The following is a 14,309-nucleotide window of genomic DNA, read 5'->3' on the forward strand; positions in this document are numbered from 1 at the left end:
TTTTATAAGAAGTAGAAGTAGATTTTAGAAGCAGCAGCTCTTATTCCTCAGCCTTTAGCACCCTTTAGTTTACACATTCCTCAACCCTCTCACCCCATTCCATGCTCCCCATATCAATTCTACCCCTGAATTCAGTAGAAAATGTTTAGTCTTTTGTCAGGGCAGGCCTATGCTGTTTAGAGAACACTCATATCTTGGCCTAAATGACAGAACACAGTCAAGAACTGGGTGACCGTGTACCCTTTGTGCTCTGAAGATGGTGAAGGTGATGAAGAGGTGGTCCTGAAATACACCCCAGACCCAATTCCCAGGGGGTGGGCCAGGGGGTGGACCAGAGCAAAGGCTACGGGATGGACAAAACTTGGCTTGGTCAGGCAGTATTATAAAATGTAACATCTCAGGCACGGCCTGCAAGCGCGTCCTGTAACATCTATGCCTAGGCACAAATTAAACCCTTTCCTTATCTCAACCCCAATTAACTGCTTTGAAGTTTTTTTTATTCAGCACCATTAGGCATCACTGGCAAACCACCTGTCTGAATTATGACAATTTTTCATCTATATTTCAAGAGAAATTTCTGTTTATATTGTCTTATGCCAAGTTTATGGTACATCTCCCTGGAGCAATATATCACACACCAGTGTTATATTTTCAGAACTTGGCTAATTCATGCTGTGTTAAATAATTTGTTTATTTTATTTATTTTGTTTGAAACAACAACAAAAAAAGCACTGTAGTGTTTGTTGTCATAGCCTGCATTAGCTATCTCAATGTGTGTTACGTAACAGAGTACGAAGACCTGGCTAGTCACCCTGGGGTGCATATGTATATGCTTGTTCTGCAGCACATGCTCTGTCATACAATAATGTGGCATCATCAGGGTGATTCTGGTGTGTTTTATGAAACATTACTGAAGAGAAATAGGCAGAACGTGCTGAGGTTATCTTCCCTTTTTAATTCTAGTTTTGAAAGTGAAGATTAGTGAAGGAAACCTGCACTGATATTCTTAGGTTTCCTTTTGGAATATCCAGAAAGATAATGAGCTGCTATATCCAAGACCAGTCCTATGGATTTCTCAGGAAGTTTATGGGCAGCTTTGCATCCCTTAAGAACATGACACATAAAGGATTTGCACAGCATTTCCAGTGATGGAGGAGTCTATCAGACAGTCAATGGAATCAGAATGCCCATCATTCACTGCATGGTTCTCCACACAAAGTCATAGATGAAACCAAACAGCCTAAACCTCTGAAGAGTACTTTTTGGGAAATGACAAGGAAAATCAATTGGGAAAAAAATCAGAAAAAAAGATATTTGTAAACATACTGGGAGGAACTCACAGCTGGCTTAGATACATATACTGGTGCAACAGTTTTGAGCACATAGAGGGATATGGTGACTTTAGGCTTCCTCTCAAAGGAAGTGCTCATGTCTTTGTGTATAATTAGCTCCACTGTGAAGAAGACTTGAGAAGAAAAAGGCTTGGTTATCTTGTTAGACTTGTGGTTCAGGGGGGGTGGGGCTGGCAAAAGAGAAGGTTTTGCGCTTAGTCATAAGTGGTGCTGGGAGCAACTAAAATCATTAGTATAGACTGGCTCTGTGTGGGATTCCATTACCAGCAAAGAAGGAGAGATTCACAAACAGAGGGTGGTTTCAGAGAAATGCCACAGGGTGGAAATTCCATTCCTTCCCGAGCTCTGAACCTAGGGGCTCATTTCCATTAGGAAACAAGAAAGAAGTAGAAAAATAAATTTCTATGCAGAGAAACACCACCTGAGCATGAGATAACACAACTAGACACAGATGTGATTTACATTCCTGATGATAAGTGAATTTTTTTCCTGTCAGTTTTTTGATATTTTATAGTATCTATCAAGAACCTTGTCATGAAATGCTACTGAAGAGGCACATAGGCAAGTTCAGCATGAACACCTGTATGTAAGGAAATCAATTGTTTTTTTAGGAAATAAATTGAGTTAGTATCTAGATAATTTGAAAAACAAGTTAGAAATAAAATCAGGTATCTCACTTTCCTGCCTTTTACTGTTATCTCTGTGGTTTTACCTCATGTAATTTTAACTTGTGTTTCTCCTCTGTTATTGTATGAATTACAGCATAATGGAAGGATCCACTTGACTAAAGTAAATGTGATAGGTCTTCATATATCTGATTTTTCATAAAGTAATACATAGCAAAACAAAGAAAACCATCTTCATCTTACTTTTTCAGTGGTAGTTAGCTAAAAATAGAGACAAGCAGCTATTTAAATTGCAAGCTGTTTTTAACAGGAAAAAGGGCTTAAAACTTTTTTTTATTTAAGAAGGAGGAAAGAATACTAATAAACTAGAGCCCTGCAACAGTAACATGCATTAGATGCTTTATTTGTATTATACGACCATATACAAAACTGTTAATTGTAAGAGTATATACAATTACATCTGCACCTCAAAAATATAAAAAAACCTGCATCTTCCTTCCATCACAAATACACATGTAATGATGCTGATGCAAAGATACTTGCACGAAAATATATTCTTTATTATAATACTGTATAGGTTTAATTGATTTGATAAAGAGTAATTGGAGCGACGCTGGAAATTACTAACTTCCCCTGAAGTTATGGAAAGTGTTTGAAATGCTCTGCTTTCTCATCATAAGATCCTCAGGGAAGGGACTTTCCTCATTCATGTCTTTACAGATTTTTTTTAGAAAAACGAAACAATTATTTCCACTCTCAATTTTAGGCCTCCAATTTGGAAGACTAAGTTAGTGTTCTACAGTCAATGACAGAAGGCAATTCTATGGGGCTATTCAGACCATCTGTGTCAGAAGTCAAAGTGCTGCCCTATTTTAGGTGTTCTGAATCACCTTATGGAAGATTCCCGTATTTCCCCATTAATACATTCAACTTAGGACACCTGCTCACCTATATAGAAACTTAATGTAGCTGCATGTAAATTGGTCAGTACTATTAAAACTTCTTTCTGCAAAACCAAGAAATTATAAGTATGCACTTCACAGTCATGAAATATTAAATACCACCACATCATTTTTACTCTATTGCATTTATTTACAATTGAACCTAGTCTCCTACATTCATTCTCTTTCTGCTCTCCTCCATACTTATGTTTATTGAGAATATATACACATTATCTTGTTTCTCCTTTTAAAATCTGACATGACACTAATGATTCACATTTCCACTTAAACCCTTCTCTACCCTGCCCCCACCCAAACAAAGAAGCAGAATTAGAAAACATTGGCTTGGAAATTACTTTTGAGTATTTTTGCCTTTTACAGGCAAACATGAAATCTCTTTTGTAAGTGTAATAAGGTGCCATCCTAAAGCCAGTGAGGTTATTCACCCCATTACTCTTACAAGAGGCACAGGAAGTTCCACCTGAATATGAGGAAGAACTTTACTGTGCAGGTGACTGAGCACTGGAACAGGTTGCCCAGAGAGTTGTGGAGTCTCTCTCACTGGAGATATTCAAAACCCACCTGGACACAATCCTCAGTAACACGCTCTAAGGGACCCTGTTTGAGCAGGGAGGTTGGACTAGATGACCTCCAGTGATCCCTTCCAATCCTTATCCATTCTGTGATCATATGATTCTGTGGTAACTGTCAGTGAGATCCTTTTCACCACCTGAAGCCATGTAACACTTTTTCTTCTCTCCTGTGCACCTTGTCTTTGTACTCTGTCCCTCGGCTGGCCATGTAATGCTGATAGAGCCACTCCTGCCCCATGCAGCAGTCATGTTCCTCCAGCACGGGTCTGTATTTCAGAGGTGCACCAAGTGAAGTCCGGATGGATGGAAAGCCAGGGCCAGTAAGCCCTGGAGATAATTTTGCTTGGCTTCCTGTGCTCAAGTCCTTCACACACAGGCAGGTTTCAAATATAGTGGGGAGGAGACAGGGGCAGCTTGGCTGAGCCATGACTGTCTTCTGGCCCTGGCATTATGCAGAATTCCTGGGGATTCGATTAAGAGACCTTTTTTATGTGGACAGTTAGAAGGTCTGGGTTTAAAGGCATTCTATCATATGTCACACAGGCCTAGCAGCATTGAACACACTATTGCCTAAATACTTTCAGAACCTAACATAATAAGGTCATCTTCTGACAATGTATTTTTAAGGTTTTAAAGTTTAAAGTATTTTCATTAAGTAATCATAATAATGTTAATTATCAGAAAAAAATTGAGTTTAATTTGGAAATTAAATACACTGAAACTTTAGCTTGGAAAAATGAGTAGAAAACTAGGGGCCATCATCACTGGGAAACAAATAAAAAGTCAATATCAATTAATATATTTTAAGTAAAAAACCCCACAAAACCAAACCAAAACACAAAAAACCAATCTGCTAAGGACCACAAGTAACCTGTTGCTTTCTTCATATTGTCCTTTTCATTGTGAGTCATGTAACAGACATTATCCTGGCATCATGGGTTTGAATCTCGGTAACTGCCTTGAAAAGAGTGGGAAGGATTTTATTTTTTAACAAAAGCAGCTGGTGAAAAGTGACTTGGTAAAGATGAGAGTTGACTGGAAAAAAAAAACAGCTGCCTACTCTTTGCCCAAATGCATGCTCTTTGGAGCAGCTGGAACTGAACCTTTTGACGCTAAAGGATGCAGTTTGTTTTGCTTCATGCTATATCATCTCGTTCAGCAGTATTAACAGCATGCATCAATCAGACTGTCTTTGACAAAGAACATGCAAAACATTTACAAGTTTCTCTGCTTTAGATTCACTGTAACACACTAACTACTGAAAGTGGAGGACCTCTCAAAAGGTACCTTTTGCTCTGTAATTAGCTCATGGTTTCTCAAACAGGAAATCAGCTTCAGGGGTGGTGGCTTTTCTGCAGCTATCATAACCGAGGTAGGAATTGTCTGATCTTTGTAGGTTTTTAAATGGATACTTTTGTGCAGAGTTGATGGATAGAGTTAAGTATGCCTGTCACTACATGAAAATTTCTCATAAAGCTATAATAAGTGCACGTAATTACTAAAATGATAATTTCTTCACATTCCATTGTAGTTGTTTTTTTTTTTAAATTCTGCATTTAGCTGTCTTGAGAGTTTATATATTTATGAAAGATCAAAACCAAATAGAAAAAACCATATGCTTATGCAATAATATGCTAATAACTTTGTTTCCTCTTGTCCTGGTTTTAGCTGGGATAGAGCTCATTTTATTCTCAATAGTTGGTGCAGTGCTGTGTTTTGGATTCAATATGAGAATAATGTTGCTAACGCTGATATCTTGGTTGTTGCTAAGTTGTACTTACCCTAAGTCAAGGACTTCAGCTCTGCTCTGCATTGTTGCAGCCTCACCTTGAATATTGTGTGCAGTTTGGTCACTGCAATATAAGAAAGACATTAAGCTCTTAGAGAGTGTTCAAAGGAGGGCAATGAGGATGGTGAAGGGCCTTGAGGGGAAGTCAAATGAGGAGCAGCTGAGGTCACTCGGTCTGTTCAGCCTGGAGAAGAGGAGACTGAGGGGAGACCTCATTGCAGTCTACAACTTCCTTGGGAGAAGCAGAGTGGCAGTCACTGATCTCTTCTCTGTGGTGACCAGTGACAGGACCTGAGGGAATGGCCTGAAGTTGTGTCAGGGGAGGTTTAGGTTGGATATTAGGAAAAGGTTCTTCACCCAGAGGGTGTTTGGGTGCTGGAATAGGCTCCCCAGGGCAGGGGTCACAGCACCAAGGCTGACAGAGTTCAAGAAGCGTTTGGACGATACTCTTGGGCACATGGTATGACTCTTGGGAATGGTCCTGTGCAGGGCCAGGAGTTGGACTTGATGATCCTTGTGGTCCCTTCCAACTCAGGATATTCTGTGATTCTGTGACTTTTCAGCGTCTCATCCTGTGCAGGTGAGGAGATGCACAAAAGCTGGGAGGGAGTATAGCTGGGGCAGCTGACTGAACTGGCCAAAGGGATATTCCATTCCATAAAAAGTTATGCCCAGTGCATAAGCTGGGGGAAATTATCTGGAAGGGGGGCCAATCGTGGCTCAGGGACAGGCTGGGCACTGGTTAACATTTGGTAAGCAATTGTACTGTGAAGCATTTGTCTTTCTTGTGTTTTATCTTCCTCTCTCTCTCATTTTTATCTCTGTTATTATTATTATTATTATTATCATCATTATTGGTTTTTTTCCTTTGTTTCAATTATTAAACTGTTCTTATCTCAACCCATGAGTTCTATTTTCTTTTCTTTCCTGATTCTCTTCCCCATCCCATCAGAGGGGGAGAAGGGGAAGTGGGTGAGTGGCTGTGTGGTACTTTGTTGCCAGCTGGGGTTAAACCACAACACGTCTAAAACATGAACGGGGGAAGTTTTGCTTGTTTGAGGAATACACGATGTAGGTTATTTAAATAAGTATCTGACCTGTGAAAGGAAAACTATCTAATTTGAAAAGGGGAAGAGCAGTGCTACATCTGTGACACTGGTGCTGGTGGATGCCAGTCTTCCATTCCTGGCAAAATTCCTTCCAAGAGCATGTGCAATTAATAGTCTGTTTCTATTGGAAATGTTTCATTTTCACTTTTCTGCCAAAAACAAATACCACCATCTGAAAAGTGCAGTATTTCATTATTTTGTTGTGTTCCTTTTTAAAATTATTTATTATTTATTATTTATTTTTGAAGGAAATACGGATTATAAACATTTACTTGATAGAATACAGGACTCACGACATCCTGTGGCAACTTAAAAGTAAATTAAAGTTGGATGTAGCGTAGGAAGCTAGGATGACACATAGTGTTTTCACCTTGACAGCCTTTCACTGGAGGTGGCACAGCAAAAGTTCTTGACACATCCTGACACCAGCATGAATGCCTTCAAGTGGAAGGCAGGTAATTTTTTTCAGTGCAGTAAGAATCTAAACTGATCGTTAGTCATGAGACAAAAATAAAAAGAATTTCTGTATTTCCTAGATGAGTCCTGATCTTATGTGTATTTTTAGGAGGAAAAGTGAGTAGCTAAAAATAAAATAGATTTTAAAATAACATATATAAAAATAGCTATATATCCATAATTAGAACTCATTTGCCTAGTAGAGTAAAGATATGGAAAAAGTCCAGCATGGCAATTTGAAAATTTGATATATTTGGAAATGTCACAATAAAAACATTGCAAAATTCCAGAGATCACAAAAAATGGGGAAAAAAAAAGCATACAGCAGTAGGTTCTTATTTGCATCTTTCATTAGCTGTCTTACAAAACTTTTATTTTTTTCTTCTGAGTTGCTGGCTTCTCATTCTCAATGAATTTAGTCTTTTTCAGTTTTCTGAATAATTGAAAATAATAGATGAGCAGACAATTCTAATATTGTAAAAGAAACAGTTTTCCTACATGAAATTTCAAGTTTATTTTTTGGGGATTGCTGGCTATGTTAATATTATATTTATCTAAGGTAAAGAGTGAGATAACAGTTAAAACATACATTATTTAATAGTTAGGTAAAAAAGTTAGAAGAATATATGACGAGATGTAAAAAAGGAAAGGGTAACCACTGAACACTTAGTGGGAAGTACAGTTTCAAAAGCCTGCAGGCTCACACAGTGAGGTATGCCACAAGCAGGTGTGTCAGCGAGGGAGGCTGCAGGCCATAGGCATGTGGTGCTGCCCTTGAGTAACAAAACCTGTGTCCCAAGCCTGGGTCACAAATGACCACACCAGACATACCTACACTGTAGAGATCCAGTTCCCGTAGTTATACACAGAAAGATGACCTGACCTTCTCTGTACTCACAACATGCCGAGTCTGTAAAATGGATTAAGATCCACCCATAAATAATAGGTGTATACGTGTAAGAGGTTTCAGGATTGTGGCTTTGTAGGTAACAAGACTGTTTCTAATCTACAATAACATAAATCCCTTATGACAGTGCTTTTTGTCAAAGTAACTGTAATGAAAGTATGATCTATAAATGTGATCATGCTACTGACCCCTAAAATACTGCATGTTTGTGTCTGGTTTTCTCTAAAAGTTTGTCAGTAAACTAATTCAGATGCAAACATAGATGATAAAGAAGTTATATTGTGTTCTCTTGAAACAGTTGCTATTGTCTAAATCAAGATCTGTTTGGTTTTTCTCCATATTTACTAACCAGTCCTGACTTGTGAAAATGTACTTGGTGCATTGGTTGAACTGTTTGTGTAAGCTTATTTGAAGGACTGCTCCCTTTGCTGATTTGCTCTCCAATATGAGCTAGACTCAATAGCCATTAGAAGTCTCTGTAGGTATTACAAAGGTAACAGGATCAGGCCATATAGGAGAAATGTATGTCTATGTCACACACTACCACTTTTTCTACTCAGAATTACTGATACTTTATGAAAAAAGAGATTGTGTATGTCAGTGTGTGGTTAGTGGGACTGAATTTCATGAGATCTGGATTCTATATTTAGCTTAGCCATTAACCTTCTTAGACAAGCCATATCATTGATCTGTGCCTGTTCTACCTAATAATACCTTGTTTATTTGGATTCCAAGTTTTTCTTAATAGATCCTGCTTCTTACTGGATTTACATATCATCTAGCATAGGGAGGCTCAAATGCTAAGTCCAGCAGGCACATTTGTAATATAAATGTGGAAAAACAAAAGGAAAGTGAACATTCTTGTTCATATTCAATTATGTTTTCTAATGGAGGAAAGAAAAAAAGATAATTGGTATAAAGAAACTAGATTAAAACAACTCCAAACATGAAGAGAATAGAAAAAGAATTAGGTAAATATATTAAATAAACCAACAAAATAATCATCTACTGTTCTTTAAACATTCAGTAGATAGAGTAGATAGAGATGGAGATTTAAGAGGCTCACAGAGCAGGAGAAAGAAAGAGTTAGAAAAAGGGGCCAGATTTCCCATCCCAAGCACTGGGGTATCATAACAACCCCAAAATTACCAATTGTGTAACTGATGATTAGTGAGAAAACTAAGGAATAAAAAGCCTGTGTGTGCTTTTCAAAGTAAGTTGGCTCAAAACTACACATCAGGTTACTGTTCATAGGTCGAAGTGTGCACTTTGATATGCACAGCAGAGCCTCCAGTGACATGTTCCTCACTATACAGTTTATTAAATGGAACAACAATATTATCTACAGATTTTATTTCTTCAAATACTCTCACTTGTGCTTATTTCTGCCTCACTGCACACAAGAAAGTCCCTTTGCTCTGTTTCTCTTAAACAGAGAATGGAGTTAAAAAGGGAATCTGTGGCTTCTGTTGTTTACTGTATTCCAGTAAAGTTCTCCTTTGAATTGGCAAGTGAAATTTAGTTACTGCTTGTTTTTGCCCAACCCCAACTCTAGCCCTAGGTACAGCAGCACAACCCTCAAGCCTGCACTGAGTTCTTAAAACTGTACACATTCCATAGCAAAACGATCCAGTGATCATTTTACCTAGTGATACATTACATTGTAATCTGTTAAAATTATAAGGCTATTGTGAGAGTAGTTTGAGACAACTGATCTGTAGTGATGAACTATACTTCTGCAACATTTAAATCCTTCAGCACCCTTCAAACATTCAAAAAACTAAAGGACACTAATGGTGTAGGCATCACTTTAAGCTTAAAAACCTTTTTATGCAAGAAATTAAGTCCTCATCAAGAAAATAACTGTTGAAATCTTAATACCTTTCAATGACAGCCGCATTTGAAGAGCAATTTTATAGCATAATGATCCTTGTTGCATAATTTGGGCAGACTATTGTTCTCATTTTAATTTCCCATACACTGCTTGCTTTAAGATCTCTCCTTCCCACACCAATTGAAGGGGAGAGATCAAAAGTCAGGAAAGAAAACACTAAGATTTGGGTCTGGAGTTAAACTTCTAAATGTTTCAGAACAGCTGAAACATGCCATGGTTATCTGACTGAAGCATTGGGTGCTTCATAGAAGACTGGGACAGCTGCATTCCACCTGAGATCCCACTGTAGACACAAGTCCAAAATAGCAACTTTACAATCCCCACTGCACTTTGACATGGGTGAGAGTGGGGGCTTTAGACAAAGTTTACTAGAGAAGCCCTCCCGTTGAGTCACAAAGTGCAAAAAGGACCCCCTTGCTCTCTAAACTCCTTCTTAGAGAAGAGCCTGGGTCCAGCTGGATCCAGTCTTAGACCCAGACTTTGTCAAAAGTTTAAGTACAACTTTTTCCTGCAGGATTATAGATGGCAAACTGGATATATTTATATAAAACAAATTATTTATTATGACAAATGATTAGACAAAGGATCATAATTGGAATTATTTACTACACAATACAAAAGCTGTAACTACTAGTAGTGTATAGTACAGTACAGTATAGTGCAGTATACCAAAGCAACTACTTACACAGATTTGAGAAAAGGAAACTAAAATAAACTAAAATTCCTATTACTTGGGTTTTATCCTGAAGTTTTAGGATTCACAAGATATCACGAGGAGACAGTTAATGGAAAAAAAAAAATCAATTTCACATTTATCTAGCAGGAAGATTATGAAAGGGATGTACTGAAAAAAAGAGCTTGTATTAAGTGCAATTTAAAAAGAAAATGGAGGGTGAGAAGCAAGAGGAAGAGATGTTATTTTTTCTTCTGAGTGCCACTATAGACCCTTGATTCAGACTTGGTTAGAGGAAAGTATTGTGATTTGGAGGGGTTTTGTCTGATAGCAACATTAAATCTATGGTACTGCATCCTTCTTCTCATTTTTTCTTTTTTTTTTTCTTCTGAAAGCAAAACCAGCATTCTCTTAAAAAGCCCTAAAAATTCTCCAGAAATAGTATGTCCAGTTCAGCAATTGTTCCCTCTGAAGACTAGAGGTTCCCTCTGAGAACCAGTTGTTGAGATGAATCCTATCCTCAGAGTGCCCTTTTAGAGTGATTACTTAAAACAGCACAATGACTATTATCTGTGCAGCACTAAGGAACTGCACAGTAATATATACAATACAATGCAATATATTGAAATCCATATTTAAGGAGTTTGGCCATGTATAGGGCCACAGAAATGATCATGGGGCTGCAGCACCTCTCCTGCAAAGACAGGCTGAAAGAGCTGAGGTTGTTCAGCCTGGAGAAGAGAAGGCTCCAGGGAGACCTTATTGCAGCCTTCCAGTACCTAAAGGGGGCTTATAAAAAAGAGGGAGAACAACTTTTTACATGGGCAAATAGTGATAGGAACTGTTTTAAATTAAAAGAGGAGAGATTTAGATTAAATGTTAGGAAGAAATTCTTTATTCTGAGGGTGGAGAGGCACTGGAACAGGGTGCCCAGAAAAGTTGTGAATGCCCCATCACTGGAAGTGTTCAAGGCCAGGTTCAATGTGTGGCACTGTGAGATTCTGGATTACTATATTAATTATTGGCTCGGACCAGCTTAAATGTGTGTGTCAGATTGGCTGGCACACCAGAAGTCCTGCCTCGGGGTAGGGGCAGATTGTCCCAGAGGGCCAGAGCAGATAAAAACAGCATCATGCAGCCATTGTGTGATTGTGATCCTGCCATCTCCTGGACTCCTGGTAGCTGGATCTACACTGGATCTGGGGTAATAGCTGTAATTGTCTCTTTTTCTCTCTCTTTCTTCTTCTCCTAATCTCCTTTCTTGATATTTGGGTAACTAAAAGCTGGATGGGTTGGATTTTGCTAAGCTGTATGGGCTAGCAGGTGTTAAGACAATGCTTTGTGAAATGCTTTATTTTGGTTGAATGTTGTCCTTTAAACTTTTGCCAAGTTCCCTTTTTTTCTAAAGTTTCCCAGTAAAAGTGTGTTATTTGACCTCTTGAGAAACATGTGCAGCATCTTCTCCCATGAGCTCTCTCAAGGTATGAAAGACCTGAAGGCTTTTAATAGATCTGGCGAGCAGATTTTTGGAGCTTTCTGTATTTTTAAACCGAAACCCCTTTGATGAGCTCATAGCTCGAACCTGGGATCTTACAGGCTCTGAGCAATCTGATCCAGTCACTGGCATCCCTAACCATGGTGAAGGGGTTGAAACTAGATGAATTTTAAGATTCCATCCAACCCAGGTCTTTCTATGATTCTATGAATTACTATTTTGCTCTGCCCTGAAGACCTCGCTTGAGACTGAATAAGCTATTGTTGTCCCTGTGTTTAGAGAACAAGCAGACTTGCAGTAGATACCTTGAGACCATGCTGGGGAGATCTGCAATCTTTGCTGATGCACAAAGAGATGCAGCAGTAGCTAATACCCAGATTTCCAAACAAGCTTATATCTCTGCAAGATACAAACACACAAAGCATTTCTGTACACTAGTGGCAGGGCAACTGTCATTATCCTACCTATATCCCTAGACTATGTTTGTAGATAATAGGTCTCGTAAGACCAACTGGTATAGGTAGGGAAAAAACAACCAGATAAGCCTTTAACCACTTAGACACTTTTTCAAGTCTAAAATAAAAATACTGGCTATAAAAGCTAGTCCCCCTTCACACCCCCCCTGCATCAACACACACTAAACCAAAACAACAACAAATCTGAAACAGAAGCTAGAATTTGTTTTAGGCTATTATTAAATAAATCTATCAAACCAGGATTTAAAACTGGTTTTACTTTGTGTTTCTTGGAAGCAAAAACCTAAACAGAGAATTGTTATTCTGAATAGAAACAAAAGACTGCTATGAGTATCTTCTCTGAGAAATGGAGCACCCTAAGAAAAACGAATGAGGGTAAAAGATGATCCACCCTGTGAGGACAGGTATGCTCTATACTGCTGTCATTTGATAAATGTTCCAAAATTTCATTAGAAAAACTTATTTGACTACAGCACTAGTACATATAAAAAGTAAATTCAATTACTGCTTTTCACAAAATCCAAAAGGTCTTAGAATATTTCAGACATAATACTGATGATTCTTAGCATGGAATATTTAAACCCGAATGAGCTAGCTTTGATAATCTGTTCCTGTGAAATCTGTATATGGAGCAAGCCCAGGTACAAAGCTAAAAATTTATACAATTGATACTAAGGTTTTAAGATCATCATATCTAGTTTTCTGCAACAGTCTCTTCAAAAACCTGAAACTTACCATCCTGAAACAGGTAAGCTGAGACTAATTCATAACCCAAGTGAAACTTGGGTTAAATAGGATTATTCTATCCTCAACCCATGGTTCAGAGGAAACTCATCTTGAACGTCAGTTTAGAGGACTCTCTCTCTAACCTTATTTCCTTACTTCAAATACACTTTAAATCCTCTTCCTTGATCTGTAAATAGTTTTCATCATGCTAGTCACAGAAGTAAGGGATATAGTTAACTTTAAATGTTGATGGTATTCAGCATATCCAGATTGTTTTGCCTCTGACATAATTCAGAACAGTTGCAAGTAGGGACAACATTGCATATGTCTGATCCCCTCTCAGTGCTTTCAGTCACGGGCCAAATTCTTTACTGAAGACAAGACAAAGCAGCAGGGAAAGTGGAAGACAGAAAAGGAACATAACTAACAGAAGTGCAGGCTGAACAACATGGAAAGATGACAGCGGGGAGTTGGAATAAATAATTCCTCATTAAGAGAGAAAGCCAGGAAGAAACAAGAATGAGTAAGGGTGTTCCGAATAAACTCTGCTAGTAGTCAAACTCTGAGGACATCAATGCGTAAACATGCCTTGTGCAGCTACTTTTCACAGTTTCTTCTGAATGGTATGGTCTGACTTTCTCCTCTCATGATTTTTATTTTTATGATATTTCTTCCCTCAGCTTGTTTGAAGAAGTAAGGCAAAACAAGCCATTGTACTGCCAGAACGAGGGATACTTGTACTCCTTCCCACCTTCCTGAGTTTGTTCAGGGAGGGGTACTTCAGATTAAGGTCTGGTTTTCGTACTCCTCATGTTTCCCTGCTTGTTGGAGTAGCTTGGTTTTGCTTATCTGGCTGATTTTCTGATTGGTTTGACCACTAACTGTTCTGAGTGGTTATCGAAATGAGACTATTAGTAAACATTTGACTTCTCTTTCAAAGGCCTCATTTCTGGTGTAGCTTCCACAATTCACAAAATGCCACGCTAAATGGCATGTAGGTGCTCATGTTTTGGTCTTTTTAGTTCCAAAATGTAAACATATACCTATATATGAATAATGCAAAGAGTCTCTGTGTCTGTATGTGTACAAATACATTTGTGTATTACAAGTAAAAAGAAGTGTAAGCCTGGCCCTCCTGATGACAAAAGAGAGTTATGTAATTTACTTCGCTCAGGGCAGGATTTCACACAGAGATGCTTAAAATTAGAACTATTTAAAATGCCAGAAGCTTGGCATATCAGTTCTGAGACAATCTGGGGTGAGGGGAGTGCA

The sequence above is a fragment of the Lepidothrix coronata genome, unplaced genomic scaffold (assembly GCF_001604755.1).
Source record: "Lepidothrix coronata isolate B3197 unplaced genomic scaffold, Lepidothrix_coronata-1.0 Scaffold138, whole genome shotgun sequence".
In the NCBI taxonomy this organism is placed as follows: domain Eukaryota; kingdom Metazoa; phylum Chordata; class Aves; order Passeriformes; family Pipridae; genus Lepidothrix; species Lepidothrix coronata.